Source organism: Phyllobates terribilis, unplaced genomic scaffold, assembly GCF_046119375.1.
Source record: "Phyllobates terribilis strain yellow unplaced genomic scaffold, ASM4611937v1 Scaffold_1458__1_contigs__length_281995, whole genome shotgun sequence".
Lineage (NCBI taxonomy): Eukaryota > Metazoa > Chordata > Amphibia > Anura > Dendrobatidae > Phyllobates > Phyllobates terribilis.
Window position 1 is genome coordinate 131,939 of NW_027364218.1, and position 15,626 is coordinate 147,564.

Sequence of the window (15,626 nt, forward strand, 5' to 3'; positions counted from 1 at the left end):
GGGCAATGGTATAAGGTTATTTTTGGCCATTTTATATGAAAGTGTACTGTCTCTTTAAGAAAATTCACTTTTGAATTGTGGGCTGGAAATCGCAGTATAGCATTTTCAGGACACCCTGGGAAGGTTCCCATGGTGATTTTAAATATGTATGGGGTTTATAATTGTAGTGGGCAATGGTATAAGTTTATTTTTGGCCATTTTATATGAAAGTGTACTGTCTCTTTAAGAAATTTCACTTTTGAATTGTGGGCTGGAAATCGCAGTATAGCACTGTCAAGACACCCTAAGAAGGTTCCCAGGGTGATTTTAAATATGTATGGGGTTTATAATTGTAGTGGGCAATGATATAAGGTTATTTTTGGCCATTTTAAATGAAAGTGTACTGTCTCTTTAAGAAATTTCACTTTTGAATTGTGGGCTGGAAATCGCAGTATAGCACTGTCAAGACACTCTAAGAAGGTTCCCAGGGTGATTTTAAATATGTATGGGGTTTATAATTTTAGTTGTCAATGGTATAAGGTTATTTTTGGCCATTTTATATGAAAGTGTACTGTCTCTTTAAGAAATTTCACTTTTGAATTGTGGGCTGGAAATCGCAGTATAGCACTGTCAAGACACCCTAAGAAGGTTCCCAGGGTGATTTTAAATATGTATGGGGTTTATAATTGTAGTTGTCAATGGTATAAGGTAATTTTTGGCCATTTTATATGAAAGTGTACTGTCTCTTTAAGAAACTTCACTATTGAATTGGGGGCTGGAAATCGCAGTATAGCATTTACAGGACACCCTGGGAAGGATCCCAGGGTGATTTTAAATATGTATGGGGTTTATAATTTTAGTGGGCAATGGTATAAGGTTATTTTTGGCCATTTTATATGAAACTGTACTGTCTCTTTAAGAAACTTACCTTTTGAATTGGGGGCTGGAAATCGCAGTATTGCACTGTCAAGAAACCCTAAGAAGGTTCCCAGGGTGATTTTAAATATGTATGGGGTTTATAATTGTAGTTGTCAATGATATAAGGTTATTTTTGGCCATTTTATATGAAAGTGTACTGTCTCTTTAAGAAATTTCACTTTTGAATTGTGGGCTGGAAATCGCAGTATAGCACTGTCAAGACACCCTAAGAAGGTTTCCAGGGTGATTTTAAATATGTATGGGGTTTATAATTTTAGTTGTCAATGGTATAAGGTTACTTTTGGCCATTTTATATGAAAGTGTACTGTCTCTTTAAGAAATTTCACTTTTGAATTGTGGGCTGGAAATCGCAGTATAGCACTGTCAAGACATCCTAAGAAGGTTCCCAGGGTGATTTTAAATATGTATGGGGTTTATAATTGTAGTGGGCAATGGTATAAGGTTATTTTTGGCCATTTTATATGAAAGTGTACTGTCTCTTTAAGAAACTTCACTTTTGAATTGGGGGTTGGAAATCGCAGTATAGCATTTACAGTACACCCTGGGAAGGTTCCCAGGGTGATTTTAAATATGTATGGGGTTTATAATTGTAGTGGGCAATGGTATAAGGTTTATTTTTGGCCATTAATTATGAAAGTGTACTGTCTCTTTAAGAAGCTTAACTTTTGAATTGGGGGCTGGAAATTGCAGTATAGCACTATCAATACACCCTAAGAAGGTTCCCAGGGTGATTTTAAATATGTATGGGGTTTATAATTGTAGTGGGCAATGGTATAAGGTTATTTTTGGCCATTTTATATGAAAGTGTACTGTCTCTTTAAGAAACTTTAATTTTGAATTGGGGGCTGGAAATCGCAGTATAGCATTTACAGGACACCCTGGGAAGGATCCCAGGGTGATTTTAAATATGTATGGGGTTTATAATTTTAGTGGGCAATGGTATAAGGTTATTTTTGGCCATTTTATATGAAAGTGTACTGTCTCTTTAAGAAAATTCACTTTTGAATTGTGGGCTGGAAATCGCAGTATAGCATTTTCAGGACACCCTGGGAAGGTTCCCATGGTGATTTTAAATATGTATGGGGTTTATAATCGTAGTGGGCAATGGTATAAGTTTATTTTTGGCCATTTTATATGAAAGTGTACTGTCTCTTTAAGAAACTTCACTTTTGAATTGGGGGCTGGAAATCGCAGTATAGCACTGTCAAGACACCCTAAGAAGGTTCCCAGGGTGATTTTAAATATGTATGGGGTTTATAATTGTAGTGGGCAATGGTATAAGGTTATTTTTGGCCATTTTATATGAAAGGGTACTGTCTCTTTAAGAAACTTTACTTTTGAATTGGGGGCTGGAAATCGCAGTATAGCACTGTCAAGACACCCTAAGAAGGTTCCCAGGGTGATTTTAAATATGTATGGGGTTTATAATTGTAGTGGGCAATGATATAAGGTTATTTTTGGCCATTTTATATGAAAGTGTACTGTCTCTTTAAGAAATTTCACTTTTGAATTGTGGGCTGGAAATCGCAGTATAGCACTGTCAAGACACCCTAAGAAGGTTCCCAGGGTGATTTTAAATATGTATGGGGTTTATAATTGTAGTGGGCAATGATATAAGGTTATTTTTGGCCATTTTATATGAAAGTGTACTGTCTCTTTAAGGAATTTCATTTTTGAATTGTGGGCTGGAAATCGCAGTATAGCATTTTCAGGACACCCTGGGAAGGTTCCCATGGTGATTTTAAATATGTATGGGGTTTATAATTGTAGTTGTCAATGGTATAAGGTTATTTTGGGCCATTTTATATGAAAGTGTACTGTCTCTTTAAGAAATTTCACTTTTGAATTGTGGGCTGGAAATCGCAGTATAGCACTGTCAAGACATCCTAAGAAGGTTCCCAAGGTGATTTTAAATATGTATGGGGTTTATAATTGTAGTTGTCAATGGTATAAGGTAATTTTTGGCCATTTTATATGAAACTGTACTGTCTCTTTAAGAAACTTACCTTTTGAATTGGGGGCTGGAAATCGCAGTATTGCACTGTCAAGAAACCCTAAGAAGGTTCCCAGGGTGATTTTAAATATGTATGGGGTTTATAATTGTAGTGGGCAATAATATAAGGTTATTTTTGGCCATTTTATATGAAAGTGTACTGTCTCTTTAAGAAATTTCACTTTTGAATTGGGGGCTGGAAATCGCAGTATAGCACTGTCAAGACACCCTAAGAAGGTTCCCAGGGTAATTTTAAATATGTATGGGGTTTATAATTGTAGTGGGCAATAATATAAAGTTATTTTTGGCCATTTTATATGAAAGTGTACTGTCTCTTTAAGAAATTTCACTTTTGAATTGGGGGCTGGAAATCGCAGTATAGCACTGTCAAGACACCCTAAGAAGGTTCCCAGGGTGATTTTAAATATGTATGGGGTTTATAATTGTAGTGGGCAATGATATAAGGTTATTTTTGGCCATTTTATATGAAAGTGTACTGTCTCTTTAAGAAATTAAACTTTTGAATTGGGGGCTGGAAATCGCAGCATAGCACTGTCAAGAAACCCTAAGAAGGTTCCCAGGGTGATTTTAAATATGTATGGGGTTTATAATTGTAGTGGGCAATGGTATAAGGTTATTTTTGGCCATTTTATATGAAAGTGTACTGTCTCTTTAAGAATCTTAACTTTTGAATTGGGGCTGGAAATCGCAGTATAGCATTTTCAGGACACCCTGGGGAGGTTCCCAGGGTGATTTTAAATATGTATGGGGTTTATAATTTTAGTGGGCAATGGTATAAGGTTATTTTTGGCCATTTTATATGAAAGTGTACTGTCTCTTTAAGAAATTTCACTTTTGAATTGTGGGCTGGAAATCGCAGTATAGCACTGTCAAGACACCCTAAGAAGGTTCCCAGGGTGATTTTAAATATGTATGGGGTTTATAATTGTAGTGGGCAATGATATAAGGTTATTTTTGGCCATTTTAAATGAAAGTGTACTGTCTCTTTAAGAAATTTCACTTTTGAATTGTGGGCTGGAAATCGCAGTATAGCACTGTCAAGACACCCTAAGAAGGTTCCCAGGGTGATTTTAAATATGTATGGGGTTTATAATTTTAGTTGTCAATGGTATAAGGTTATTTTTGGCCATTTTATATGAAAGTGTACTGTCTCTTTAAGAAATTTCACTTTTGAATTGTGGGCTGGAAATCGCAGTATAGCACTGTCAAGACACCCTAAGAAGGTTCCCAGGGTGATTTTAAATATGTATGGGGTTTATAATTGTAGTTGTCAATGGTATAAGGTAATTTTTGGCCATTTTATATGAAAGTGTACTGTCTCTTTAAGAAACTTCACTATTGAATTGGGGGCTGGAAATCGCAGTATAGCATTTACAGGACACCCTGGGAAGGATCCCAGGGTGATTTTAAATATGTATGGGGTTTATAATTTTAGTGGGCAATGGTATAAGGTTATTTTTGGCCATTTTATATGACAGTGTACTGTCTCTTTAAGAAACTTCACTTTTGAATTGGGGGCTGGAAATCGCAGTATATCACTGTCAAGACACCCTAAGAAGGTTCCCAGGGTGATTTTAAATATGTATGGGGTTTATAATTGTAGTGGGCAATGATATAAGGTTATTTTTGGCCATTTTATATGAAACTGTACTGTCTCTTTAAGAAACTTACCTTTTGAATTGGGGGCTGGAAATCGCAGTATTGCACTGTCAAGAAACCCTAAGAAGGTTCCCAGGGTGATTTTAAATATGTATGGGGTTTATAATTGTAGTGGGCAATGATATAAGGTTATTTTTGGCCATTTTATATGAAAGTGTACTGTCTCTTTAAGGAATTTCACTTTTGAATTGTGGGCTGGAAATCGCAGTATAGCATTTTCAGGACACCCTGGGAAGGTTCCCATGGTGATTTTAAATATGTATGGGGTTTATAATTGTAGTTGTCCATGGTATAAGGTTATTTTTGGCCATTTTATATGAAAGTGTACTGTCTCTTTAAGAAATTTCACTTTTGAATTGTGGGCTGGAAATCGCAGTATAGCACTGTCAAGACACCCTAAGAAGGTTCCCAGGGTGATTTTAAATATGTATGGGGTTTATAATTGTAGTGGGCAATGATATAAGGTTATTTTTGGCCATTTTATATGAAAGTGTACTGTCTCTTTAAGAAATTAAACTTTTGAATTGGGGGCTGGAAATCGCAGTATAGCATTGTCAAGAAACCCTAAGAAGGTTCCCAGGGTGATTTTAAATATGTATGGGGTTTATAATTGTAGTGGGCAATGGTATAAGGTTATTTTTGGCCATTTTATATGAAAGTGTACTGTCTCTTTAAGAAATTTCACTTTTGAATTGTGGGCTGGAAATCGCAGTATAGCACTGTCAAGACACCCTAAGAAGGTTCCCAGGGTGATTTTAAATATGTATGGGGTTTATAATTGTAGTTGTCAATGGTATAAGGTAATTTTTGGCCATTTTATATGAAAGTGTACTGTCTCTTTAAGAAACTTACCTTTTGAATTGGGGGCTGGAAATCGCATATAGCACTGTCAAGACACCCTAAGAAGGTTCCCAGGGTGATTTTAAATATGTATGGGGTTTATAATTGTAGTGGGCAATGGTATAAGGTTATTTTTGGCCATTTTATATGAAAGTGTACTGTCTCTTTAAGAAACTTCACTTTTGAATTGGGGGTTGGAAATCGCAGTATAGCACTGTCAAGACACCCTAAGAAGGTTCCCAGGATGATTTTAATTATGTATGGGGTTTATAATTGTAGTGGGCAATGGTATACGGTTATTTTTGGCCATTTTATATGAAAGTGTACTGTCTCTTTAAGAAACTTCACTATTGAATTGGGGGCTGGAACTCGCAGTATAGCATTTTCAGGACACCCTGGGAAGGTTCCCAGGGTGATTTTAAATATGTATGGGGTTTATAATTGTAGTGGGCAATGGTATAAGGTTATTTTTGGCCATTTTATATGAAAGTGTACTGTCTCTTTAAGAAACTTTAATTTTGAATTGGGGGCTGGAAATCGCAGTATAGCATTTACAGGACACCCTGGGAAGGATCCCAGGGTGATTTTAAATGTGTATGGGGTTTATAATTTTAGTGGGCAATGATATAAGGTTATTTTTGGCCATTTTATATGACAGTGTACTGTCTCTTTAAGAAACTTCACTTTTGAATTGGGGGCTGGAAATCGCAGTATATCACTGTCAAGACACCCTAAGAAGGTTCCCAGGGTGATTTTAAATATGTATGGGGTTTATAATTGTAGTGGGCAATGGTATAAGGTTATTTTTGGCCATTTTATATGAAAGGGTACTGTCTCTTTAAGAAACTTTACTTTTGAATTGGGGGCTGGAAATCGCAGTATAGCACTGTCAAGACATCCTAAGAAGGTTCCCAGGGTGATTTTAAATATGTATGGGGTTTATAATTGTAGTGGGCATTAATATAAGGTTATTTTTGGCCATTTTATATGAAAGTGTACTGTCTCTTTAAGAAATTTCACTTTTGAATTGGGGGCTGGAAATCGCAGTATAGCACTGTCAAGACACCCTAAGAAGGTTCCCAGGGTGATTTTAAATATGTATGGGGTTTATAATTGTAGTGGGCAATGATATAAGGTTATTTTTGGCCATTTTATATGAAAGTGTACTGTCTCTTTAAGGAATTTCACTTTTGAATTGTGGGCTGGAAATCGCAGTATAGCATTTTCAGGACACCCTGGGAAGGTTCCCATGGTGATTTTAAATATGTATGGGGTTTATAATTGTAGTTGTCAATGGTATAAGGTTATTTTTGGCCATTTTATATGAAAGTGTACTGTCTCTTTAAGAAATTTCACTTTTGAATTGTGGGCTGGAAATCGCAGTATAGCACTGTCAAGACATCCTAAGAAGGTTCCCAGGGTGATTTTAAATATGTATGGGGTTTATAATTGTAGTTGTCAATGGTATAAGGTAATTTTTGGCCATTTTATATGAAACTGTACTGTCTCTTTAAGAAACTTACCTTTTGAATTGGGGGCTGGAAATCGCAGTATTGCACTGTCAGGAAACCCTAAGCAGGTTCCCAGGGTGATTTTAAATATGTATGGGGTTTATAATTGTAGTGGGCAATGGTATAAGGTTATTCTTGGCCATTTTATATGAAAGTGTACTGTCTCTTTAAGAAACTTCACTTTTGAATTGGGGGTTGGATATCGCAGTATAGCACTGTCAAGACACCCTAAGAAGGTTCCCAGGGTGATTTTAAATATGTATGGGGTTTATAATTGTAGTGGGCAATGGTATAAGGTTATTTTTGGCCATTTTATATGAAAGTGTACTGTCTCTTTAAGAAAATTCACTTTTGAATTGTGGGCTGGAAATCGCAGTATAGCATTTTCAGGACACCCTGGGAAGGTTCCCATGGTGATTTTAAATATGTATGGGGTTTATAATTGTAGTGGGCAATGGTATAAGTTTATTTTTGGCCATTTTATATGAAAGTGTACTGTCTCTTTAAGAAAATTCACTTTTGAATTGTGGGCTGGAAATCGCAGTATAGCACTGTCAAGACACCCTAAGAAGGTTCCCAGGGTGATTTTAAATATGTATGGGGTTTATAATTGTAGTGGGCAATGATATAAGGTTATTTTTGGCCATTTTAAATGAAAGTGTACTGTCTCTTTAAGAAATTTCACTTTTGAATTGTGGGCTGGAAATCGCAGTATAGCACTGTCAAGACACCCTAAGAAGGTTCCCAGGGTGATTTTAAATATGTATGGGGTTTATAATTTTAGTTGTCAATGGTATAAGGTTATTTTTGGCCATTTTATATGAAAGTGTACTGTCTCTTTAAGAAATTTCACTTTTGAATTGTGGGCTGGAAATCGCAGTATAGCACTGTCAAGACACCCTAAGAAGGTTCCCAGGGTGATTTTAAATATGTATGGGGTTTATAATTGTAGTTGTCAATGGTATAAGGTAATTTTTGGCCATTTTATATGAAAGTGTACTGTCTCTTTAAGAAACTTCACTATTGAATTGGGGGCTGGAAATCGCAGTATAGCATTTACAGGACACCCTGGGAAGGATCCCAGGGTGATTTTAAATATGTATGGGGTTTATAATTTTAGTGGGCAATGGTATAAGGTTATTTTTGGCCATTTTATATGACAGTGTACTGTCTCTTTAAGAAACTTCACTTTTGAATAGGGGGCTGGAAATCGCAGTATATCACTGTCAAGACACCCTAAGAAGGTTCCCAGGGTGATTTTAAATATGTATGGGGTTTATAATTGTAGTGGGCAATGATATAAGGTTATTTTTGGCCATTTTATATGAAAGTGTACTGTCTCTTTAAGGAATTTCACTTTTGAATTGTGGGCTGGAAATCGCAGTATAGCATTTTCAGGACACCCTGGGAAGGTTCCCATGGTGATTTTAAATATGTATGGGGTTTATAATTGTAGTTGTCCATGGTATAAGGTTATTTTTGGCCATTTTATATGAAAGTGTACTAACTCTTTAAGAAATTTCACTTTTGAATTGTGGGCTGGAAATCGCAGTATAGCACTGTCAAGACACCCTAAGAAGGTTCCCAGGGTGATTTTAAATATGTATGGGGTTTATAATTGTAGTGGGCAATGGTATAAGGTTATTTTTGGCCATTTTATATGAAAGTGTACTGTCTCTTTAAGAAATTAAACTTTTGAATTGGGGGCTGGAAATCGCAGTATAGCACTGTCAAGAAACCCTAAGAAGGTTCCCAGGGTGATTTGAAATATGTATGGGGTTTATAATTGTAGTGGGCAATGGTATAAGGTTATTTTTGGCCATTTTATATGAAAGTGTACTGTCTCTTTAAGAAATTTCACTTTTGAATTGTGGGCTGGAAATCGCAGTATAGCACTGTCAAGACACCCTAAGAAGGTTCCCAGGGTGATTTTAAATATGTATGGGGTTTATAATTGTAGTTGTCAATGGTATAAGGTAATTTTTGGCCATTTTATATGAAAGTGTACTGTCTCTTTAAGAAACTTCACTTTTGAATTGGGGGTTGGAAATCGCAGTATAGCACTGTCAAGACACCCTAAGAAGGTTCCCAGGGTGATTTTAAATATGTATGGGGTTTATAATTGTAGTGGGCAATGGTATAAGGTTATTTTTGGCCATTTTATATGAAAGTGTACTGTCTCTTTAAGAAACTTCACTATTGAATTGGGGGCTGGAACTCGCAGTATAGCATTTTCATGACACCCTGGGAAGGTTCCCAGGGTGATTTTAAATATGTATGGGGTTTATAATTGTAGTGGGCAATGGTATAAGGTTATTTTTGGCCATTTTATATGAAAGTGTACTGTCTCTTTAAGAAATTTCACTTTTGAATTGTGGGCTGGAAATCGCAGTATAGCACTGTCAAGACACCCTAAGAAGGTTCCCAGGGTGATTTTAAATATGTATGGGGTTTATAATTGTAGTTGTCAATGGTATAAGGTAATTTTTGGCCATTTTATATGAAAGTGTACTGTCTCTTTAAGAAACTTCACTTTTGAATTGGGGGTTGGAAATCGCAGTATAGCACTGTCAAGACACCCTAAGAAGGTTCCCAGGGTGATTTTAAATATGTATGGGGTTTATAATTGTAGTGGGCAATGGTATAAGGTTATTTTTGGCCATTTTATATGAAAGTGTACTGTCTCTTTAAGAAACTTCACTATTGAATTGGGGGCTGGAACTCGCAGTATAGCATTTTCATGACACCCTGGGAAGGTTCCCAGGGTGATTTTAAATATGTATGGGGTTTATAATTGTAGTGGGCAATGGTATAAGGTTATTTTTGGCCATTTTATATGAAAGTGTACTGTCTCTTTAAGAAACTTTAATTTTGAATTGGGGGCTGGAAATCGCAGTATAGCATTTACAGGACACCCTGGGAAGGATCCCAGGGTGATTTTAAATATGTATGGGGTTTATAATTTTAGTGGGCAATGGTATAAGGTTATTTTTGGCCATTTTATATGACAGTGTACTGTCTCTTTAAGAAACTTCACTTTTGAATTGGGGGCTGGAAATCGCAGTATATCACTGTCAAGACACCCTAAGAAGGTTCCCAGGGTGATTTTAAATATGTATGGGGTTTATAATTGTAGTGGGCAATGGTATAAGGTTATTTTTGGCCATTTTATATGAAAGTGTACTGTCTCTTTAAGAAACTTCACTTTTGAATTGGGGGCTGGAAATCGCAGTATAGCACTGTCAAGACACCCTAAGAAGGTTCCCAGGGTGATTTTAAATATGTATGGGGTTTATAATTGTAGTGGGCAATGGTATAAGGTTATTTTTGGCCATTTTATATGAAAGGGTACTGTCTCTTTAAGAAACTTTACTTTTGAATTGGGGGCTGGAAATCGCAGTATAGCACTGTCAAGACATCCTAAGAAGGTTCCCAGGGTGATTTTAAATATGTATGGGGTTTATAATTGTAGTGGGCAATAATATAAGGTTATTTTTGGCCATTTTATATGAAAGTGTACTGTCTCTTTAAGAAATTTCACTTTTGAATTGTGGGCTGTAAATCGCAGTATATCACTGTCAAGACACCCTAAGAAGGTTCCCAGGGTGATTTTAAATATGTATGGGGTTTATAATTGTAGTGGGCAATGATATAAGGTTATTTTTGGCCATTTTATATGAAAGTGTACTGTCTCTTTAAGGAATTTCACTTTTGAATTGTGGGCTGGAAATCGCAGTATAGCATTTTCAGGACACCCTGGGAAGGTTCCCATGGTGATTTTAAATATGTATGGGGTTTATAATTGTAGTTGTCAATGGTATAAGGTTATTTTTGGCCATTTTATATGAAAGTGTACTGTCTCTTTAAGAAATTTCACTTTTGAATTGTGGGCTGGAAATCGCAGTATAGCACTGTCAAGACATCCTAAGAAGGTTCCCAGGGTGATTTTAAATATGTATGGGGTTTATAATTGTAGTGGGCAATGGTATAAGTTTATTTTTGGCCATTTTATATGAAAGTGTACTGTCTCTTTAAGAAACTTCACTTTTGAATTGGGGGCTGGAAATCGCAGTATAGCACTGTCAAGACACCCTAAGAAGGTTCCCAGGGTGATTTTAAATATGTATGAGGTTTATAATTGTAGTGGGCAATGGTATAAGGTTATTTTTGGCCATTTTATATGAAAGTGTACTGTCTCTTTAAGAAATTTCACTTTTGAATTGTGGGCTGGAAATCGCAGTATAGCACTGTCAAGACACCCTAAGAAGGTTCCCAGGGTGATTTTAAATATGTATGGGGTTTATAATTTTAGTTGTCAATGGTATAAGGTTATTTTTGGCCATTTTATATGAAAGTGTACTGTCTCTTTAAGAAATTTCACTTTTGAATTGTGGGCTGGAAATCGCAGTATAGCACTGTCAAGACACCCTAAGAAGGTTCCCAGGGTGATTTTAAATATGTATGGGGTTTATAATTGTAGTTGTCAATGGTATAAGGTAATTTTTGGCCATTTTATATGAAAGTGTACTGTCTCTTTAAGAAACTTCACGATTGAATTGGGGGCTGAAAATCGCAGTATAGCATTTACAGGACACCCTGGGATGGATCCCAGGGTGATTTTAAATATGTATGGGGTTTATAATTTTAGTGGGCAATGGTATAAGGTTATTTTTGGCCATTTTATATGACAGTGTACTGTCTCTTTAAGAAACTTCACTTTTGAATTGGGGGCTGGAAATCGCAGTATATCACTGTCAAGACACCCTAAGAAGGTTCCCAGGGTGATTTTAAATATGTATGGGGTTTATAATTGTAGTGGGCAATGATATAAGGTTATTTTTGGCCATTTTATATGAAAGTGTACTGTCTCTTTAAGGAATTTCACTTTTGAATTGTGGGCTGGAAATCGCAGTATAGCATTTTCAGGACACCCTGAGAAGGTTCCCATGGTGATTTTAAATATGTATGGGGTTTATAATTGTAGTTGTCCATGGTATAAGGTTATTTTTGGCCATTTTATATGAAAGTGTACTGTCTCTTTAAGAAATTTCACTTTTGAATTGTGGGCTGGAAATCGCAGTATAGCACTGTCAAGACACCCTAAGAAGGTTCCCAGGGTGATTTTAAATATGTATGGGGTTTATAATTGTAGTGGGCAATGATATAAGGTTATTTTTGGCCATTTTATATGAAAGTGTACTGTCTCTTTAAGAAATTAAACTTTTGAATTGGGGGCTGGATATCGCAGTATAGCACTGTCAAGAAACCCTAAGAAGGTTCCCAGGGTGATTTTAAATATGTATGGGGTTTATAATTGTAGTGGGCAATTGTATAAGGTTATTTTTGGCCATTTTATATGAAAGTGTACTGTCTCTTTAAGAAATTTCACTTTTGAATTGTGGGCTGGAAATCGCAGTATAGCACTGTCAAGACACCCTAAGAAGGTTCCCAGGGTGATTTTAAATATGTATGGGGTTTATAATTGTAGTGGGCAATTGTATAAGGTTATTTTTGGCCATTTTATATGAAAGTGTACTGTCTCTTTAAGAAACTTTAATTTTGAATTGGGGGCTGGAAATCGCAGTATAGCATTTACAGGACACCCTGGGAAGGATCCCAGGGTGATTTTAAATATGTATGGGGTTTATAATTGTAGTGGGCAATAATATAAGGTTATTTTTGGCCATTTTATATGAAAGTGTACTGTCTCTTTAAGAAATTTCACTTTTGAATTGGGGGCTGGAAATCGCAGTATAGCACTGTCAAGACATCCTAAGAAGGTTCCCAGGGTGATTTTAAATATGTATGGGGTTTATAATTGTAGTGGGCAATGATATAAGGTTATTTTTGGCCATTTTATATGAAAGTGTACTGTCTCTTTAAGGAATTTCACTTTTGAATTGTGGGCTGGAAATCGCAGTATAGCATTTTCAGGACACCCTGGGAAGGTTCCCATGGTGATTTTAAATATGTATGGGGTTTATAATTGTAGTTGTCAATGGTATAAGGTTATTTTTGGCCATTTTATATGAAAGTGTACTGTCTCTTTAAGAAATTTCACTTTTGAATTGGGGGCTGGAAATCGCACTATAGCATTTTAAGGTCACCCTGGCAAGGTTCCCAGGGTGATTTTAAATATGTATGGGGTTTATAATTGTAGTGGGCAATGGTATAAGGTTATTTTTGGCCATTTTATATGAAAGTGTACTGTCTCTTTAAGAAACTTCACTTTTGATTTGGGGGCTGGAAATCGCACTATAGCATTTTCAGGACACCCTGGGAAGGTTCCCAGGGTGATTTTAAATATGTATGAGGTTTATAATTGTAGTGGGCAATGGTATAAGGTTATTTTTGGCCATTTTATATGACAGTGTACTGTCTCTTTAAGAAACTTCACTTTTGAATAGGGGGCTGGAAATCGCAGTATATCACTGTCAAGACACCCTAAGAAGGTTCCCAGGGTGATTTTAAATATGTATGGGGTTTATAATTGTAGTGGGCAATGGTATAAGGTTATTTTTGGCCATTTTATATGAAAGTGTACTGTCTCTTTAAGAAACTTCACTTTTGAATTGGGGGCTGGAAATCGCAGTATAGCACTGTCAAGACACCCTAAGAAGGTTCCCAGGGTGATTTTAAATATGTATGGGGTTTATAATTGTAGTGGGCAATGGTATAAGGTTATTTTTGGCCATTTTATATGAAAGGGTACTGTCTCTTTAAGAAACTTTACTTTTGAATTGGGGGCTGGAAATCGCAGTATAGCACTGTCAAGACATCCTAAGAAGGTTCCCAGGGTGATTTTAAATATGTATGGGGTTTATAATTGTAGTGGGCAATAATATAAGGTTATTTTTGGCCATTTTATATGAAAGTGTACTGTCTCTTTAAGAAATTTCACTTTTGAATTGTGGGCTGTAAATCGCAGTATATCACTGTCAAGACACCCTAAGAAGGTTCCCAGGGTGATTTTAAATATGTATGGGGTTTATAATTGTAGTGGGCAATGGTATAAGGTTATTTTTGGCCATTTTATATGAAAGTGTACTGTCTCTTTAAGAAATTTCACTTTTGAATTGTGGGCTGGAAATCGCAGTATAGCACTGTCAAGACATCCTAAGAAGGTTCCCATGGTGATTTTAAATATGTATGGGGTTTATAATTGTAGTGGGCAATGGTATAAGGTTATTTTTGGCCATTTTATATGAAAGTGTACTGTCTCTTTAAGAAAATTCACTTTTGAATTGTGGGCTGGAAATCGCAGTATAGCATTTTCAGGACACCCTGGGAAGGTTCCCATGGTGATTTTAAATATGTATGGGGTTTATAATTGTAGTGGGCAATGGTATAAGGTTATTTTTGGCCATTTTATATGAAAGTGTACTGTCTCTTTAAGAAACTTCACTTTTGAATTGGGGGCTGGAAATCGCAGTATAGCACTGTGAAGACACCCTAAGAAGGTTCCCAGGGTGATTTTAAATATGTATGAGGTTTATAATTGTAGTGGGCAATGGTATAAGGTTATTTTTGGCCATTTTATATGAAAGTGTACTGTCTCTTTAAGAAATTTCACTTTTGAATTGTGGGCTGGAAATCGCAGTATAGCACTGTCAAGACACCCTAAGAAGGTTCCCAGGGTGATTTTAAATATGTATGGGGTTTATAATTTTAGTTGTCAATGGTATAAGGTTATTTTTGGCCATTTTATATGAAAGTGTACTGTCTCTTTAAGAAATTTCACTTTTGAATTGTGGGCTGGAAATCGCAGTATAGCACTGTCAAGACACCCTAAGAAGGTTCCCAGGGTGATTTTAAATATGTATGGGGTTTATAATTGTAGTTGTCAATGGTATAAGGTAATTTTTGGCCATTTTATATGAAAGTGTACTGTCTCTTTAAGAAACTTCACTATTGAATTGGGGGCTGGAAATCGCAGTACAGCATTTACAGGACACCCTGGGAAGGATCCCAGGGTGATTTTAAATATGTATGGGGTTTATAATTTTAGTGGGCAATGGTATAAGGTTATTTTTGGCCATTTTATATGACAGTGTACTGTCTCTTTAAGAAACTTCACTTTTGAATTGGGGGCTGGAAATCGCAGTATATCACTGTCAAGACACCCTAATAAGGTTCCCAGGGTGATTTTAAATATGTATGGGGTTTATAATTGTAGTGGGCAATGATATAAGGTTATTTTTGGCCATTTTATATGAAAGTGTACTGTCTCTTTAAGGAATTTCACTTTTGAATTGTGGGCTGGAAATCGCAGTATAGCATTTTCAGGACACCCTGGGAAGGTTCCCATGGTGATTTTAAATATGTATGGGGTTTATAATTGTAGTTGTCCATGGTATAAGGTTATTTTTGGCCATTTTATATGAAAGTGTACTGTCTCTTTAAGAAATTTCACTTTTGAATTGTGGGCTGGAAATCGCAGTATAGCACTGTCAAGACACCCTAAGAAGGTTCCCAGGGTGATTTTAAATATGTATGGGGTTTATAATTGTAGTGGGCAATGATATAAGGTTATTTTTGGCCATTTTATATGAAAGTGTACTGTCTCTTTAAGAAATTAAACTTTTGAATTGGGGGCTGGAAATCGCAGTATAGCACTTTCAAGAAACCCTAAGAAGGTTCCCAGGGTGATTTTAAATATGTATGGGGTTTATAATTGTAGTGGG